The 18,565-nt window shown below is 34.1% G+C and overlaps 1 protein-coding gene across 1 annotated transcript in view; it reads right to left on the minus strand.

Annotated features, from left to right (window-relative positions):
* Positions 1 to 18,565, minus strand: part of LOC145248973 (radial spoke head 1 homolog) — a 128,873-nt gene that overhangs the window by 21,981 nt on the left and 88,327 nt on the right. The window lies entirely within an intron of this gene.

The raw sequence follows: 18,565 nt of genomic DNA on the forward strand, positions 1-18,565 counted from the left end.
AAACTAGATTAAGCCCTTAGAGATTCCATCTCAAAGAGAAGGTCTCAGAGTCTTAATATTTATAGTTTCTAGAATTTTGAGATGGTAAAGAGAGTGTGACTTACTAAAGATAGAAAAAAGTCCGCACTAAAATTCAAAGCGCAAATACGATTATTTATAAGGTGCTCTCCTATAGATGAGCCATGGGTATTGTTCAAAACGTCCGAAGGTAGGTAGTTTCCATTTCGAATTTTGGATGGAACATGTTGTTTTACCCTATTATCTAATCTTTGAGACGTCCGCTCGACGTAGCGCACACCGCAGCTACATTTAAATAAATAAATAATAGAATTGTTATGGTGAGGGGAAAGAACGTTTTTACAAATTGAAGACAAAATGGGTTTACAAGAAAAAAACAACACGGGTATTTGATGCAAAGTAACATTGTTGTACGACAGAAGAAATTTGCTTGGCAAATCTTTCACTAATATTACCTAGCCAAGGTAGGCGTATGTAGATAGGACATTTGTCGACAGATGCCTGTTTAATTTTATTGAAATTTTGTACCCCGCAATATATATATATAATACAATGCATCAAAACCTTCGACAACAACAGCCAGCATTAGTCAACAGAAAGGCCCAATTCTACTTCATGACAAGCTCGACCGCACGATACTAGCATGGGTGCCCGGCGTTGCCCGGGTGTTTTGAGGTGTATGCTGAGCAAAAAAAAACAACAAAAAAACGGTCAATTTTTTTAAATTTGACCCTTATTACAACCCTTAAAATTTATTGTTTAGGGCTCAAATAAAGTTATTAAGTTAGATCCATGTCCAAGGAATCTATATCTAAAATTTCACGTGTTTAGACCCAAAATTGTCGGAGGAGTTTGGTAGAGTTCTCAAAGGTCAAATCGTTGAACTTTGACCTGTTAATCGCCAAATTTCTGTCTGTACCTTGTATATCAAATTTCGAATCTGTAGGCTTAAAATTGACAGAATTATTGTGTAGGGAAATGTACACAGACACACACAGACACTTTCACTTTTACATATATATATATATATATATATATATATATAAATTAGAAAGAAAGCTAGACGGCACGTCCACCCATATGCTACAAACAGTATTAAATATATCTTGGTAAGATCATCCCACGAATCAGCAACTTTATGGTAACCTACCTACCATATTTACTATCATTAAGGAGTGACGTCTACGATTTGTCGTTTACTGCAAGAGGAGCAAGCAAGAGCTGGTGAGAAATGTATTGCTGTGGAATCCAAGGCATTGGCATTTGAACATAGGATGATTTAGATCCATGTACATCAACCAAATTCCACATGATGCCAATTACGATCCTGAAGATCTGGCAGCTAATGGAAGACAGGAAAATTTGAGTGTGAGAATCACATTGGTCAAGAAACCCAATCAAAAATATATATATTTATATATATATATATATATATATATATACATATATATATATACACACACACACAGATATATATATATATATATATATATATATATATATATACACACACACACAGATATGTGTATATATCAGGTTGACGAATTTCTTTTGGTTTTTAACTTTTAAATTCAGATGTACATATCTCCGCTAAAACAAAATTAATTGATCGAAATAAGCACCGTTAGAATCAACACACTTTTGCGAACGCAAAACAAGTGTATTTATGCCAGTAACGTAAAAATCTTGCGTTTTGATGGCAATGAAGTTGCTGAAGGCGTTTTTGATACCGCTTAGGTTTTTGAAGCATTTTTCATAAAGAAAGTTATCAAGATGCTTGAAAAAGTGGTAGTTGGTAGGTAAAAGATCTGGAGAGTATGGCGTATACACAGTTTTGTAACCCAATTTGATCAACTTCTACAGGGTCGGTTTATCAACGTGCGGTCGAGCTTGTCATGAAGGAGAATTGGGCCTTTCTGTTAACTAATGCTGGCTGTTGTTGTTGAAGTTTTTAATGCATTGTATCCATTTGTTGATAGTACTTATGCCATAATGGTTTTGCTTGCATTAAAAAACTGTAACGGATGAGACCAGTTGCAGACCACCAAACAGTAATAATGCAACTCTGGTTTCGTTGGCATCTAACCACTGAGCTAAGTGTCGCCGTTTGTCATAAAGAACCCACATTTCATTGAAAGTTACAACCTGGTCAAGAAACAGGTCGTTCTCGTTCTTGTTACGTACAAGAAGGAAAGATGAAAATTTATAACGGCATATCTTTTAGTTGTCGTTCAATTCGTGAGGCACCCATTTATCAAGTTTTCTTGTCTTTCCAATCTCTCTCAAGTGGTTGGAAATCGTCAAATACATTACATCTAATCCAGAGGCAAGTTCTCAAACAGTTGTGCATTGATTGGCTTCGACTAAGTCTCTTAATTGTCAGCATTCGATGGCCGACCACCACACTCATCATCTTCAAGACTCTCGTCGCCACATCAAAATTTCATAAACATTATTGTGCTGTGCGTTCAGTAGTGAGCCAAATACTTCCTTGATTTCACAAGCTGTTTCAGCAGCTTTTCGGCCTAGCTGGAATTGAAATAAGAAAATTGTGCGAATTTGCTTTGTTTCCATCTTGTATACAATGAAAAGAAGACATAATTGTTTTGTAATTTAAATAATTCGACAGAGCGAAAAAATATATAAAGTAAAGGTATTATAATGAAAACATATTTTTTCAAATACATCATTTGAAATCAAAATAAAAAATTTTGCAAGAACTTTCTTCTCAACCTAATATATAACATACATACACACACACACACAAATATATATATATATATATATATATATATATTAGCAGTTCAGCCCGGCGTTGCCCGGGTGTTTGGATGTGTATGCTGAGCAAAAAAAAAAAAAGTGGTAGTAGGAAGGCAGGCTCGAACCCATACCGCAAAGGAGGAAAAGAACGGGGTAAAACCAGTTTATGCTGTTACGACCACCGCCAAACTGGAAGCAACATTTTTTTTAATTAAGGCTAGACAATCTAAAGGAGAGGATAACTTTAAAAAATATCGGCAAAAAAGTGACCCCCCCCCGCAGAAAAGTGCCTAGTTGAAGGGGAAGATATTAATATTTTTAGCCAATTTTTTGATATTTGTCGTATGAAAGATCGAACTTTAAAACGATACTGATCTTGGTAAAATCCGTCGCCTCTATTGAAAGTTTAAGGCAGACATGCAAACAGACATACATACATTTATATATTGGTAACTAAAAATTTTCGACCCAAACTGATAAAAAAAGCTTGCCCTATCTCTGAATACCCTTTATGTAAAATTTTCCATGTTTAAGGAACCTATATCTAAAATTTCAAATGTTTATACCTAAAATTGTCGGAGGAGTTTGGTAGAGTTCTCAAAATTCAAATCGTTGAACTTTGACCCTTAATAGCCAAATTTCAGGGCGAAAACGAATCACAAAGATTTTCCCAAATCTCAGTACTCTGTATATCAAATTTTGAGTCTGTAGATTTTTTAAACTTTGACCCCTATTATAACCCCTTAACGTTTATTGTTTTGGGCTCAAATCAAGTTATTAAGTTAGATCCATGTCCAAGGAACCTATATCTAAAATTTCAAGTGTTTAGACCGAAAATTGTCGGAGTAGTTTAGTAGAGTTCTCAAGGGTCAAATCGTTGAACTTTGACCTCTTAACAGCCAAATTTCTGGCCGAAAACCTATCACCTCGATTTTCCCAAATTTCAGTACCTTGTATACCAAATTTCGAGTTGTAGACTTTAAATTGCCAGAGTTTTATTGCGTAGGGAAATGTACACACACACACACACACACACACACACACACACACACACACACACACACGTTCACTTTTATAGATATATAGATAGATATATAGATTGGCTATTCTTTTTGATTTCTGTGCGAAAAAGAATGTGCTATTCTTATTAACACTTTATTTGTTGTGCTTCGCGAAATCGTTCTTTTTTTTCTTCAACGTGCAGTTCCATCGACCAGTGAAAAGTTTATTTTAATCGGATTAAAATCCGATGTCTTTTTTAATTTGTGTGAATACTCGTTTTAGCCAATAAAATAAAATATATCATTTACTTTTGCAGGAGTTTTTTCTTTTTCCAACGCTAATGCCTTTTAACCATAAGACGTATTAGCAAGACATGCTTTTTAAAACAACAAAGTTTTTTTTGTACTTACTGAAAACTTGATCTCGTTAATTCAGTAATAATAATTCTCCATGCAATTCGTCTTATGAATTCTGTTTCAGCTCGTAGTTTACGGTTTATTAGATTTTTTAACAGTAAGATAACGACGATTCTCTGATTGGTATGGAGAATTTCATCTGCAGGCTGTATTCCAACAATGAAAATGACACAAAAATCAATGATGTGCGTTTTTAAATGTTCCTCAAGGGTTCCAAAGATCCAGAGAGGTTACCACCAACTCGATCTTCCTTGACGATGCACATTCAGTGAGTACATCTTCAGTGTACAATTTGACTCTCTTCACTGATCGCATGGCCAGACATATTTCCCCTGGTTGGAAATGGATGGAACCAGGACAGCACAACTGGAAATATACTGAATTTCAAAGATGCAGTTGTTGTCTGCAGGAACTAAGATGCAACGCCAGTTGTGGTTGTTCTCAGGAAATTGTTGAAATCCTTTGAACTATGCCCATGATGGATCACATTTGTTCGAACATGTTTTTCCTCACATATACACACCCACATGTACGCACGCACATATGCACACACACGCACGCATATACACCTCCTCATGCATACACTCACATTCATGTGCATACACACACATGCTAACGTACACACATGTACGCACACATGGGAAACGTCACTTCCCCTGAAAGGAATTCTAGACATGGGCAGTCAGAACACTCACCCCGATATAAAAGTCAACATAACCATTCAACTTCCTCTTTCTTCCCTTTTTGCCTGGGTTCGTCAACCAGGCAAGTACGGCGTCCACAGTTCTTGGTTTGAAGACTTTTCCACGTGGACGACTGCTATCCTGAACGCACGTTTTTGATGAGGCCAACACTCCCTCTGTCTTTTTCCCTTTCTACATGCTGGACTGCCATTTATTGTCTTCTACTTTATTCCTTTCTTTTCCACGCGCGTAGTCGTCAACGACTGAATGAACACGTGTTTCACCTAAACCCTTTACTTTCGACAGAAAATAAATGACATGTTTATTTTACCCAGCAATTGAGTTTTGTTTCCTTCATTCCATTCGTTTCATTATTTTCTTTTGTAGCGAGTTAGGATATTTATATCCTGGCCCGCAACAAATGATGGTGACCCTGTTATTTTAAAATTAAATGAATGTTTTTGAACGAAACACGCGGTAAACTAAACTCTCCCACACAAATCCATGGCACACACGAAAAATAATTTTTTCTAAAAAAAAAAATAAACTTGTCAATCACGAGAGGGAACATTTTCAAACCGCGCACAATAAATCGAAATATAAATGTTTAAAAAACAAAAAAACAAAATGGAACTTCAACAGACGGACTTCTACAACGAAACCATGGCAACCTGACCAAAACCCAGACCAAAACCCAGACAAGGAATTAGCAGAATTAAAGTCTGTGGTTGAAAAGCTTTCAAAGCAGCTAGCCAACATACTTCAAACGCGTCAGCATTATCCCAGAAACTACAATGACACGTGGCGAAGTTACAGGCAAAGAAGTTTAAGCAGGAACCGGCCCACGTCACGAGATAAACAAGATGTTTGTTTCTACCACAGGAGATTCGGCGTCGACACGAGAAAATGCACTACACCCTGCACGTTCAAAAAACCAGCACAGGGAAACGAACCTTCCAACCAGTAACGACGACGACTGTAGCTGGAGCACAAAAAAAAAGGTTGTCTGTTTTATATCCGTGACAAAATTCACGGATATAACTTTTTAATAGACACCGGAGCGGAAATCAGCATCATACCTACACCGCATGGTCACCCAACAGGGACTCAATTTTTCAACCTACAAGCCGCCAATGGTACAAAAATACCCACTTTTGGCGAGAAAACTTTAGATTTAAACCTTGGAATGCGAAGGAATTATTTATGGAATTTCACCATAGCCAGCGGACTTTTTAGCCCATTTCAACGTGTCTGTCGACATGATTCATCACACATTGACAGACAATGAAATGAAGATTTCGGTGAGAGGAACTACCTTGAAATTTTTAATCACTGCCCTACCTGAAGATTTACACATCCGCCGGTTACTCCAAAAATTTCCTCAACTTTCCCAGCCATTTAAAAACACGGACCCCATCAAGCATAGAGCTAAGCACTATATTAAGACCACAGGACCGCCCGTCTATTCAACCCCCAGACGTTTGAAACCAGATAAATACAAATTGTCAAAATCCGAATTTCAAAACCTACACATAGTACAGAAAGCTGACAACACCACATGGCGCCCGTGCGGAGATTTTAGACACTTAAACGCAAAAACAGTTCCAGATAGATATCCTATTCCCCATATCCATGACTTCGCCAATGGACTCCAAGGCGCCACAATTTTCTCCAAGCTTGACCTTGTAAATGCATATTTTCAAATTCTAATTCGCAGAAGAAGACATTCATAAAATTGCACTGACCACACCTTTTGGCCTTTATGAGTTCCTAAGGATGCCTTTCGAGCTTAGAAACGCCTGTCAAACTTTCCAGCGTTTGATTGACAAGTTTTCAGAGGTCTGCCGTTCATATTCGCATATGTGGACGACGTTTTAATCGCTAGCAGAAACCTCGAAGAATACCAGCTACACCTGGAACAAACTTTCGAAAGACTGTCACATTTCGGTCTTAAACTAAACACCGATAAATGTGTTTTTGGCCACCAGGAAGTTCAATTTCTCGGTCATTTAATTGACAAGGATGGAATCTCCCCTTTGCCTGAAAAAGTAAGTGCCATTTCAAATTTCCCTCTACCAACATCTGTCAGACAAGTACGCCATTTTGTAGGCATAATTAACTATTACCGACGCTTTTTGCCTAACTGTTCCATGTTACTCGCACCTTTAACGGACTTGTTAAAAAAACGAACAAAAAACCAACAGTTAGTTTTGAAAGGACCTGCACTACAGGCCTTGAAACAATCGAAAACTGCTTTGGCAAACTTCACCAAACTTACGTATATCCAAGATAGCGATACAACGGAACTTACACTTACGACGGACGCATCAGAAATAGCAGATTTCTGACAACAAAATGACCCCTATTTCATTCTTCTCTGCCAAGTTAAACAAAGCGCAGACTAAATATAGTACTTTCTCGACAGAGTTACTTGCAATTTGCCTTGCAATTAAGCACTTTAAACATCTCCGGGAAGGCAGAAAATTTTCCATTTATATGGATCATAAACCTCTAACATTTGATCTACACACACATGTCGACAAATATGATCCACGAGAAATTCGACATCTGGACTTTATAGCCCAATATTCTACCGATATACGGTACGTAAAAGGACAAGAAAACGTTGTAGCTGACGCTTTATCTTGCGCAACAATTGCTTTTTTATATTCCACTCCACTAAGTATGGAATTAATAGCACAAGAGCAATTAACTGATACCACGCTCCCAGCTATAATGGACAAAACTTCACGGAACAACAAATTTCTATTGCGATGTTTCACAAAAACACCCTCGCCCTTATATTTCATCCAGCCTCAGACAAGTTTTCCAGCACTTCCACAATTTGTCCCACCCAGGAAAACGTGTCACCGTGAAATTAATAGCGGAATGTTTTGTTTGGCCAAATATGAATACGGACATCCGTATTTGGACCAAAACTTGCATTCCTTTCCAAAAAAACAAAGTTCACTGGCACACAAAATCACCTTCAGGAACTTTGAGTGTACCAGATGCTAGGTTTACCCATGTTCATATCGACTTGGTTGGACCCTTGCCCACTTCAAAGGGACATACCCACATCCTTACTATAGTCGATAAATTCAGCAGATGGCCGACAGCAATACAAGTGAAAGACATATCAGCCGCAACAATAGCCAGAGCGATTTTACAAGATTGGATAGCGATTTTCGGAGTGCCCTCCGTAATCACAATGGACAGGGGCTCACAGTTTCAATCAACTCTTTTCGCTGAATTCAACCATTTGTTGGGAACAAGACACATTAAGACTACTGCCTACCATCCTTGCTCAAACAGTATGGTGGAACGATTTCATAGACAATTAAAAGCATCTTTGGCTATGAACGAAAACAAATCGGACTGGTCAGACAATTTGCTACTCATTCTCCTAGCAATTGGCAACACTGTGAAGGAAGATTTGCAGAGCACACCTGCAGAATTAGTTTTCGGATCAGCACTGATTTTACCAGGACAATTCTGCGGAAACAATACAGACATTTCCCCAACGACAATTTTTGTGATGGACTTAAAACATAAAATGTCACAATTAAAATTTACTCCAACCAAAAAGCCAGACACGAACATTTACATTCCAAGCAATATTCACACCTGTAAATACGTTTTTATCAGGAACGACGCAGTAAAAAAACCCACTATGTCCAAAATATTCCGGACCTTATTTAGTTCTCGACAGGAGTAAAAAGTATTTTACTATTTTAAAAAGAGAAAAAAAAGACACTATAGCAATAGACAGACTTAAACCTGCATTCATAGACGAACAATTACACATTTCTCCTAGTCCAATACAAGAACATACACACTCAGAAACGGACAAAGAAATTACAAAAAACAACACACCACAAACAACAACAAAAACAAGTCGAAAAGTTCATTGGCCAAAACACTTCAAACAATGCATAACTTATTAAAAAAAAAGAAAAGAAAAGAAAAATATACATAAATAAAACAAAAACGAAATGCGTTTCTCTTGTATATATATATATATATTTTTTTTTTCTCCCGAGGAGGGGGAGTCTTGTTCGAACATGTTTTTCTTCACATATACACACCCACATGTATGCGCACACATAGGCACACACATGCACGCATATACACATCCTCATACATACACTCACATTCACGTGTATACACACACACGCTAACGTACACACACGTACGCACACATGCGCGCACATGTACGCACACATGGGAAACGTCACTTCCCCTGACATGCGCAGTCAGAACACTCACCCCGATATAAAAGTCAACACAACCATTCAACTTCCTCTTTCTTCCCTTTTTGCTTGGGTTCGTCAACCAGGCAAGTACGGCGTCCACAGCTCTTGGTTTGAAGACTTTTCCAAGTGGACGATTGCTACCATGAACGCACGTTTTTGATGAGACCAACACTCCCTCTCTCTTTTTCCCTTTCTACATGCGGGACTGCCATTTATCGTCCTCTACTTTATTCCTTTCTTTTCCACGCATGTAGTCGTCAATGACTGAATGAACACGTGTTTCACCTAAACCCTTTACTTTCGACAGAAAATAAACGACATGTTTATTTTATCCAGCAATTGAGTTTTGCTTCCTTCATTCCATTCGTTTCATTATTTTCTTTTGTAGCGAGTTAGGATATTTATATCCTAGCCCGCAACAGACTTGATATTTTCAATCTTTTTCATTATTTTAGCATGAGAACATCTTCAAAATTTCATATCATTATAAATAAAAAGATCAGTGATTTTGTTATAATTAAGCGTTTTCACAATGATGTTCATCTTTGATTTGGCTACAAACTAATAATAAAATCATATTAAATGCATAAGAATATGGGAATCAATTTGAACTAAGTTCACCATGCATCACACGTGATAATATCTTCAACTACAGCAAATTTCAAAACATTATCTTAAGTACATACGAAACTATGTCATGTTATTATAATTCTGTATTTTCGATAATGGCGCCCATTTTGTTTTTGCTATAAAAATTTAATAAAAGCCTAATTCAATGGCAATCCATCTAAAAAATCTTCTGTATGAATCACTTTAACAGTCTGAAATGAATGCTGGCTCCTAACATTCTGTGCTCCCTAAAGTGATTTCTAGGCCCCTTTTCAGATTTTGCCTCTAGTCTAATATATTTTACTAAGATGTTTTTCTTATATTTTGTTTCATATTTAAACTTATATTTTCATGAAAATATTATAAGTAGATTATTTGACTGCATAAAAATTGTTGTAGTAGTAGTATTTGAAAGTCTTTAGAAAAAAAGTGAGATTCTAGTTTTTTTTTTTAGGCGATTACATATGGACACCCTGAAAAATTTGTCGGAAAGGAAAACATGTATTCTTTTAGAATTCGTTTCACATATAAATTTAACCTAATAGAAGACTCGAATTTCTGAGCTATTCTAGTGTTTTAGCGCAGTTTTGGGGTGTTTTCTTTGAAAATGATTGTGCATGATTTTATGATCATTTCAGTCAGATTAGTGGTAAAAAAAAAAAAAATTATATAAGAAACGGATCCCCCATTTCAAATTCTAAAAAAATTTTGTTCACTTTTTCTTTTTTTTCTGTCAAGTTTTTCAGAATGTTCAGTCACATATAATCGCTAAAAATGAGAATCTCATTTTGGATGGAAATGATTAAGCTATCGGTGTTATTATGTGTCATTCTATTTACTTATCTTCCCAGTGAAGCAGATTTAGACATAAATAATGTTATAATATACAGAATACACATAAATAATGTTATAATATACAGAATCCACATAAATAATGTTATAATATACAGAATCCACATAAATAATGTTATAATATACAGAATCCACATAAATAATGTTATAATATACAGAATCCACATAAATAATGTTATAATATACAGAATCCACATAAATAATGTTATAATATACAGAATACACATAAATAATGTTATAATATACAGAATACACATAAATAATGTTATAATATACAGAATCCACATAAATAATGTTATAATATACAGAATACACATAAATAATGTTACAATATACAGAATCCACATAAATAATGTTATAATATACAGAATCCACATAAATAATGTTATAATATACAGAATACACATAAATAATGTTATAATATACAGAATACACATAAATAATGTTACAATATACAGAATCCACATAAATAATGTTATAATATACAGAATCCACCTCTCGAAGAAGGGGCATTCTAAATTGAAATAAAAATTAAAATTGCCTCAATCTACAAGGATTTCCTTTTTACTAACCATCGACAGAAAAATTAAAGTGTAGTATCAGAACAGGTACTACACTTTGAATTATTTATTTGCTAAAAAAATCTAACATAGAACATTAGGAACCTCCAACTGATTGTGAAGAATGGAGCACAAAATCGGTGACGTCAGCACTTGTGTTAACTATACAAAGTTTTTAATAAGTATGGAACAGCAGAAGCGACTTGATGATTTTTTAAAAACATTTCTTTTTCTTTTTCAAACTGCTATTAATAATTAACCTTTGTTATAATTTTTTTAGGTTTTAAAATTTACACATTAATAATAATATAAATATTTGTATATGAAATATAAAATATTAACGTTCAAATAGTAGTCATTAAAAAAAAGGGCTAAAATAAAAATCGACTAAAATTATTTTAATTTCTCATTAAATAAATCATAGATGTTAATAACAAAAATGGTGCTTATGCACTTATGTTACCGTTCTATTTTTTAAAATCGTATTTTGTTGTTGAGAAACTACCCTCTGAATGGACACAACCACCGGCCATATATATCAGAACTCTTAATGATCCCAGGTGGAGTTCTAGTTACGAATTAACCTTGCATGCTTGGTGGAATGCAAACACTCTTTTTATTTTGTAACCCTTCGTTTATCTTTTGTTAATACACGTCTTGACTTGCACCGTTGTTCTGTTTTTATTGTGGCTAATTCAGAGCTATAACACTGGCGACAGAAAGATTTGAAAACTCACGAAAGGAAAAGGAATTCAATAAACCAGTGTTCCCATAACGCTGGCAATACGAAGATTTGAGGAAGATTCTTTTTTCATGTGGTAACATCAAAGGAAAAAATAACAACTCTGTTAATTAACTTAAAAAATTAACTGGGTAAACCCCAATTCCCGACTTAAAAAAAAATTCAGACCCAGATAAGCACGAGACGAAAAACCGTAAGTAAAATCTTTTTACAAAAAAACAAATTGTGTCAATCCATCTTACCGGAAAAGTACATTTCAAAGGTTCTAAAAGAACAAAAATAAGATTAAATTCTTAATCTTCTTATAGTGTTGAGTGTTAAAAAATCGTTGCTGTTGTTCTCTCTGAATTACTAAAAAGAAAAAAATCTTTACTCTGTTGTTTTTTCCCCCCTGGAAAAAATATACATTTTTTTATTTACTGTTAACTGTTCTCTTTGTTTGACTTTTTTAACGCTAAAGGAAAAAAATAAAAATACAAAAGTGTTTTTAACGGTAAAGAAAAAAATAAAAACACAAAGGTGCAGCTCTGAGAGTATTTATATTTGTGTTGGTTAAACGGCATTATTAAAGATAAACGTGAGGTTAATATTTTTTGGAATAGCTCTGTTTTCTTTTTGTCTAAAGAAAGAAAACTCAAACATCTTAAAATTGTTAAGTGCAACAAACATTTTATTTTGAAACATTTTTCCCAACTGTTTCAAATAATGTGGAAATAATCATTAATTCCTGCCTGGTATTTGCAAAAAGAGGAAAGAAAAGGGGTGAACCACAAAATTCTCTTTCCAGACGGACGAGATAAAAAAAAGACAAAATCTGTACTTCATTTTTTTCTCTAAACTAACCGACAAGATAAGATGGAGGAGCTAAGGTCAGCTTTGGCTCAGTTAATGAAACTGTAAATTGAATAACATAAAAAGATGCAAAAAGACTTATTAGAGAAATGGGAAGAAAAACCGGAAATTATGGCACACCATCAACAAAAGCTAGAGGAACAACAAGTCGAATTACAGAAATAATAGTCCGAGCAATTAATGGAACATCAAAAGCAATTAAGGGAACATCAAAAACAATCGTCTGAGCACCAACAAAGGACAGAAGAACTACTGACACAAATTTTGAAGAGTAAACAAGGTTTAACCCCAGGAAAAAAAATCAGGCACAGAGTTCTAATGGAATTAGAAAACAAACCAAACTTGACACTGCAAAAACTGACTGAGGATTTATGACGTAACCGTCTTGAGAAGCGATACTGCTCCCCATTGGGAGATTAAAATCCCCTAAAACTCTGGGTAATACCGGGTAAATATGCTGAGATTGTCCGTTTAACGTTAATCGAATTCCAGACAGTGGCAGGTGACCTATAAAAAGGGGCGAGTTTATTGTGCTTTGTAAAAAACAGAGAGATATTTTTATTGTTTAGAACAATGACAGGAAATGGCAGAGTAATGTAGAAACGAGATCATGTACTTGTTGGCCTGAGGAACCTCGGCCCAGACGTTCTGGGTCTCTGAGTAAAGAAAATTGACAGGATTTAACCTCTTAGAGTCGTGTGAATTCACAGTTAAGACTTGGTCTAAGATTTACAAAACGGCGGACGATTTGTGGAAGTACACACATGCAAATGGAACTGGGGATTTCCCTAGAAAACATGTCTAGCCCTGGTTGGTTCAGCAGATTGCCAGAACCACCCAGACACCTTAGTATAAGAATGGCCACCCGGATCGAAATCGACAGATTGAAGCCGAATCTCGACAGAAACACACACTCCAAGAACATCCCAGACCCCCCTCCATCCATCCTGACTGCCATCGAGAGAACAAAGAATAAGATTTTGTGAGAACTTTGATGTTTTGGTGAACTGACAATTTTCATATGTAAAAACCTGTAATCTTTGTGAAATTAACTTTTTCGTAGTTAGAAAACCTGAGTCTGTCTTCTTTCTTTTCTGGCATGCATGCAAAGTTATTTGCTTTTCAGCAGAAATCAACACAGAGCTGAGATCTGAGTATTTCATGTGAAGGACTCTCGGAGACAAGACAATCACAACCAACAGTTCGATCAAGGCCAGAGGCCAGTTGCTAACCTGAGTGGGAGATCCTTTCACATCTGCTGCTGTGACCAGGATTCGAACCTGGTTTATCAAAAAGTGGAAATAATAAAAAAAGATGCAATAAATATCGAAGCAGACACCGCAAATATAAAAAAAATATTCAAGAAAAAAAATCGCTGACCTACAATACAAGACGGTACACACAAAATTACCCATGAAAGTCTGAAAAACCAAAAGCACTGAACCCTTGTTTCAGATGTGGTGGTAAACTCTAGGTCAAGGATTGCTCATACTTAACAAGAAAATGTTTATATTTAATAAAATGGAACATAAAAGTTCTAACTGCAGGAAACATCATGAGAAAGCCAAGTGCACCAAACCATAACCTGATATTCCTTAGAAGAAAATTACATAAACACGTGACGGTACAAATTCTCAGCATGGATATTCAATTTCAGTTAGAGGGTGAATCGAATCTTACAAAACTTCAAAATGTGGAAGAAATTACGAAAACCTGCGACGCTAACAACCTATAAAAGAGCAAAAGCCGTCAATGGAACAAAAATAAAATTTGAGGTTGAATTAATCACCAATATTTCCGTGGTGGAAACATTTAAAAAGCTCAATACATATACAGATGCGCACCACTTAACGAAATACTAAAGAAGGATAAACCTTGAAAATGGTCATTGGATTGCTAGACATCTTCTCAATAAATAAAAAAATCATTACCTCAAATCTGTTCCTAACCCATTTTACACTGGATTTGGATGTAATGGTGGCTCGCGATGGTAGTCTGTATGGCATTGGCACATGCATATTACATAGGATGCCAGATGGCTCAAAACATGCAAACCGCTTTCACATCCCCGACCCTACATCCAGCAGAGAAAAATTATTCTCAGATGGAAAAAGAAGGACTAAGAATCACAAGAAATCCTAGCCTAGAAGATGCCGGATCCCAAAGCATATATATATATATATATATATATAGTATATATATACGTATATATATACATATATAGTATATATATACATATATATACATATATATACATATATAATATATATATACATATATATACATATATAATATATATATACATATATATACATATATAGTATATATATACATATATATACATATATAGTATATATATACATATATATACATATATCTATATATCTATAAAAGTGAAGTGTCTGTCTGTCTGTCTGTCTGTCTGTGTACATTTCCCTACGCAATAACTCTGTCAATTTTTAGTCTATAGCCTCGAAATTTGAAATACCGGGTACTGAGATTTGGAAAAATCGATGTGACGAGTGTCAGCCAGAAATTTGGCTGTTAAGGGGTCAAATTTCAACGATTTGACCTTTAAGAACTCTACCAAACTCCTCCGACAATTTTGGGTCTAGACACTTGAAATTTTAGATATAGGTTCCTTGAACATGGATCTAACTTAATAAAGTTATTTGAGCCCGAAAAAAAAATTTTAAGGGGTCATTAATAGGGGTCAAAGTTTTAAAAAATTAACCATTTTTTTGTTTTTTTGCTTTTTTTGCACAGCATACACCTCCAAACACCCGAGCAAGGGGTCAAAGTTCAACGATTTGACCTTTGAGAATTCTACCAAACTCCTCCGCCAATTGTGGGTCTAAACACTTGAAATTTTAGATATAGGTTCCTTGGACATGGATATAACTTAATAACTTGATTTGAGTCCAAAACAATAAATGTTAAGGGGACATAATGGGGGTCAAAGTTTAAAAAAATTGACCGCTTTTTCTTTTTTTTTTTCTCAACATACACCTGCAAACACCCAGGCAACGCCGGGCTGAAATGCTAGTAGTATATATATACATATATATACATATATAGTATATATACATATATATATATACATATATAGTATATATATACATATATATATATATACATATATAGTATATATATACATATATATACATATATAGTATATATATACACTAGCGGGGGTACCCGGCGTTGCCCGAGTGTTTGTTTCCGGGATGGGGGGGAGTTTTAAAAAATGTTATGGTAGGTAAGTAGGAAGGATCAAACCCGGAGTCATGAGTAAAAGTAGGAAAACAAAGTGTGAAAAAAAAAAACAAACATCTGCAACGTTAACAGTTCGGCCACCAAGAAAAGTCCATTCAAGTTGTTTAGGAAAAAAAAAAAAAAACGACTACAGTAGGTCGGCGCGAACGTGAAAATATAATGTGAATTGTCCAGCACGCTAACCACTACGCCACAGAGCACTGCAGCTTAGTTTAGTGATTTTAAATAACTTCACATGAAAGAACTACGAAGCCAAACCGGTGTTCTCTTCTCAACTGTTCCTTGTGAACGATCCCCAAACGGTGTTAAGTGGTGGCAGGGGGAGGAGGAATTTATTAGAGAGAAAATATTTTACCACTTCCATTGATCTTAACCGATTTTGGCCGTGACTTCTCAGCAGAAAAAGTATAGAAATCTAAGATTATCGAGGAATTTGAGAAATAATAAGCCTATAACACACCTCAGATATTGTTCTGCCGTTTGTGCATATTATATTTGCATCTTGATTTTTAATCCTATTAATGTCAAAATCAGACGGGAAAAAAATGAGTTCATTTTATTTATATAGAGAAGAGATATATATACATATATAGTATATATACATATATAGTATATATATACATATATATACATATATAGTATATATATATACATATATATACATATATATATATATACATATATATACATACGTATATATATAGTATACATATATATATATACATATATATACATACGTATATATATAGTATACATATACATATATATACATATATATACATATATATAAATAGTATATATGTACATATATATACATATATATATACACACATACATATATATAGTATATATATAGTATATATATACATATATATAGATATATATATATATACATACATACATACATAAATATACATACATATATATGTATATATATAGATATATATACATACATACATACATACATAAATATACATACATATATATGTATATGTATATAGATATATATACATACATATATACTTATATATATACATACATATATACAGTATATATATATATATATAGTATGTATATATGTAGTAAATATATAGTATATATATATATATATGTAATATATAGATAGAATTTATATATATGTATAGTATATATATAGTATATATATATGTATAGCATATAAATATAGTATATATATAGTATATATATAATATATATAGTATATATATATAGTATATATATATAGTATATATATACATAGTGTATATATATATAGAATATATATATAGTATATATATAGTATATATATAGCATATATATAGTATATATATATAATATATATACAGTATATATATAGTGTATATATAGTATATATATAGTATACTGATATACATACATATATATACATATATATATACATATATGATGATTGCAATGTCTTGTCAGACGAGTGCCACTCCCTCGGACATTTAAAATCCATGAATCCAAATGCCTGAGGGAGTATCTATACAAAGATGATGTTACAGAGTCTTAGCTTTGTATGACGGCTAAGTCTCTCTCTCAGTTCAAAATGTTGAGATCCAGCAACAAGCAAGAGCAAGATAGCCAGCAACAAATTAAACTGCAGACCAGCTTAATGCGGGTACTGGTCTCCAGCTTTATAGTTTTTTAAATCAGAGATTTGCTTCTCCTAGAAAGGTTGCCTTCACCATGGCTTACGGGAGCCCTTTCCACCCCAATACACATATACACACAAATATACACGGTGCTAGTTGGCCGTTGACCCAGAAAAAGAGTTCATTCGCCCTTTGGAAGGTCTTGTTTTTAATCCTCCAGGGAGACTAGCCGCCCTCCTCACCAAACAAGTCTGGTGGGGGAGCCATCGCGTAAATTCAATCAACTAAAAAATGGAAAAAAGGATGAGGAAAAGAAAAAAAAATATAAAGGGGCAAGTTATATGTACAATTCAATAAAATAAATAAGTCGATTAAAAAACGATCGTTAAAATACACCCAAAGCGCTTTTCGTTCAGACTGACATTTTCAAGGGTCATAAGTCTGAAAATTATTATTATTTTTTTTTTTTTTAGAATATTTGGTACTTTGTGCAAGCAGAGAAACCTCCGGCTTCAATTAGAATTATTTGGGTAGTCAGGTTTTTTTTTTTGTTTTTTTTTGTTTTTTTTTTCTTAACCTCCTCTCCGCTCTTACTCCATACCACTACCAAATAGTCAAAAAAAAAAAAAAAATAATAATTTTCAGACTTATGACCCTTGAAAATGTTAGTCTGAACGAAAAGCGCTTTGGGTGTATTTTAACGATCGTTTTTTTAATCGACTTATTTATTTTATTGAATTGTACATATAACTTGCCCCATTATATATATATATATATATATATATATATATATATTTTTTTTTTTTTTTTCTTTTCCTCACCCCGTTTTCCATTTTTTAGTTGATTGAATTTACGCGATGGTTCACTTCTTTATAATTATTCTAAAATTTTGCCAATCGAATAAAGTTATATATATATATATATAT

This window comes from Euprymna scolopes, chromosome 27 (genome assembly GCF_053919585.1).
Source record: "Euprymna scolopes isolate OS-2025 chromosome 27, ASM5391958v1, whole genome shotgun sequence".
In the NCBI taxonomy this organism is placed as follows: Eukaryota; Metazoa; Mollusca; class Cephalopoda; order Sepiida; family Sepiolidae; genus Euprymna; species Euprymna scolopes.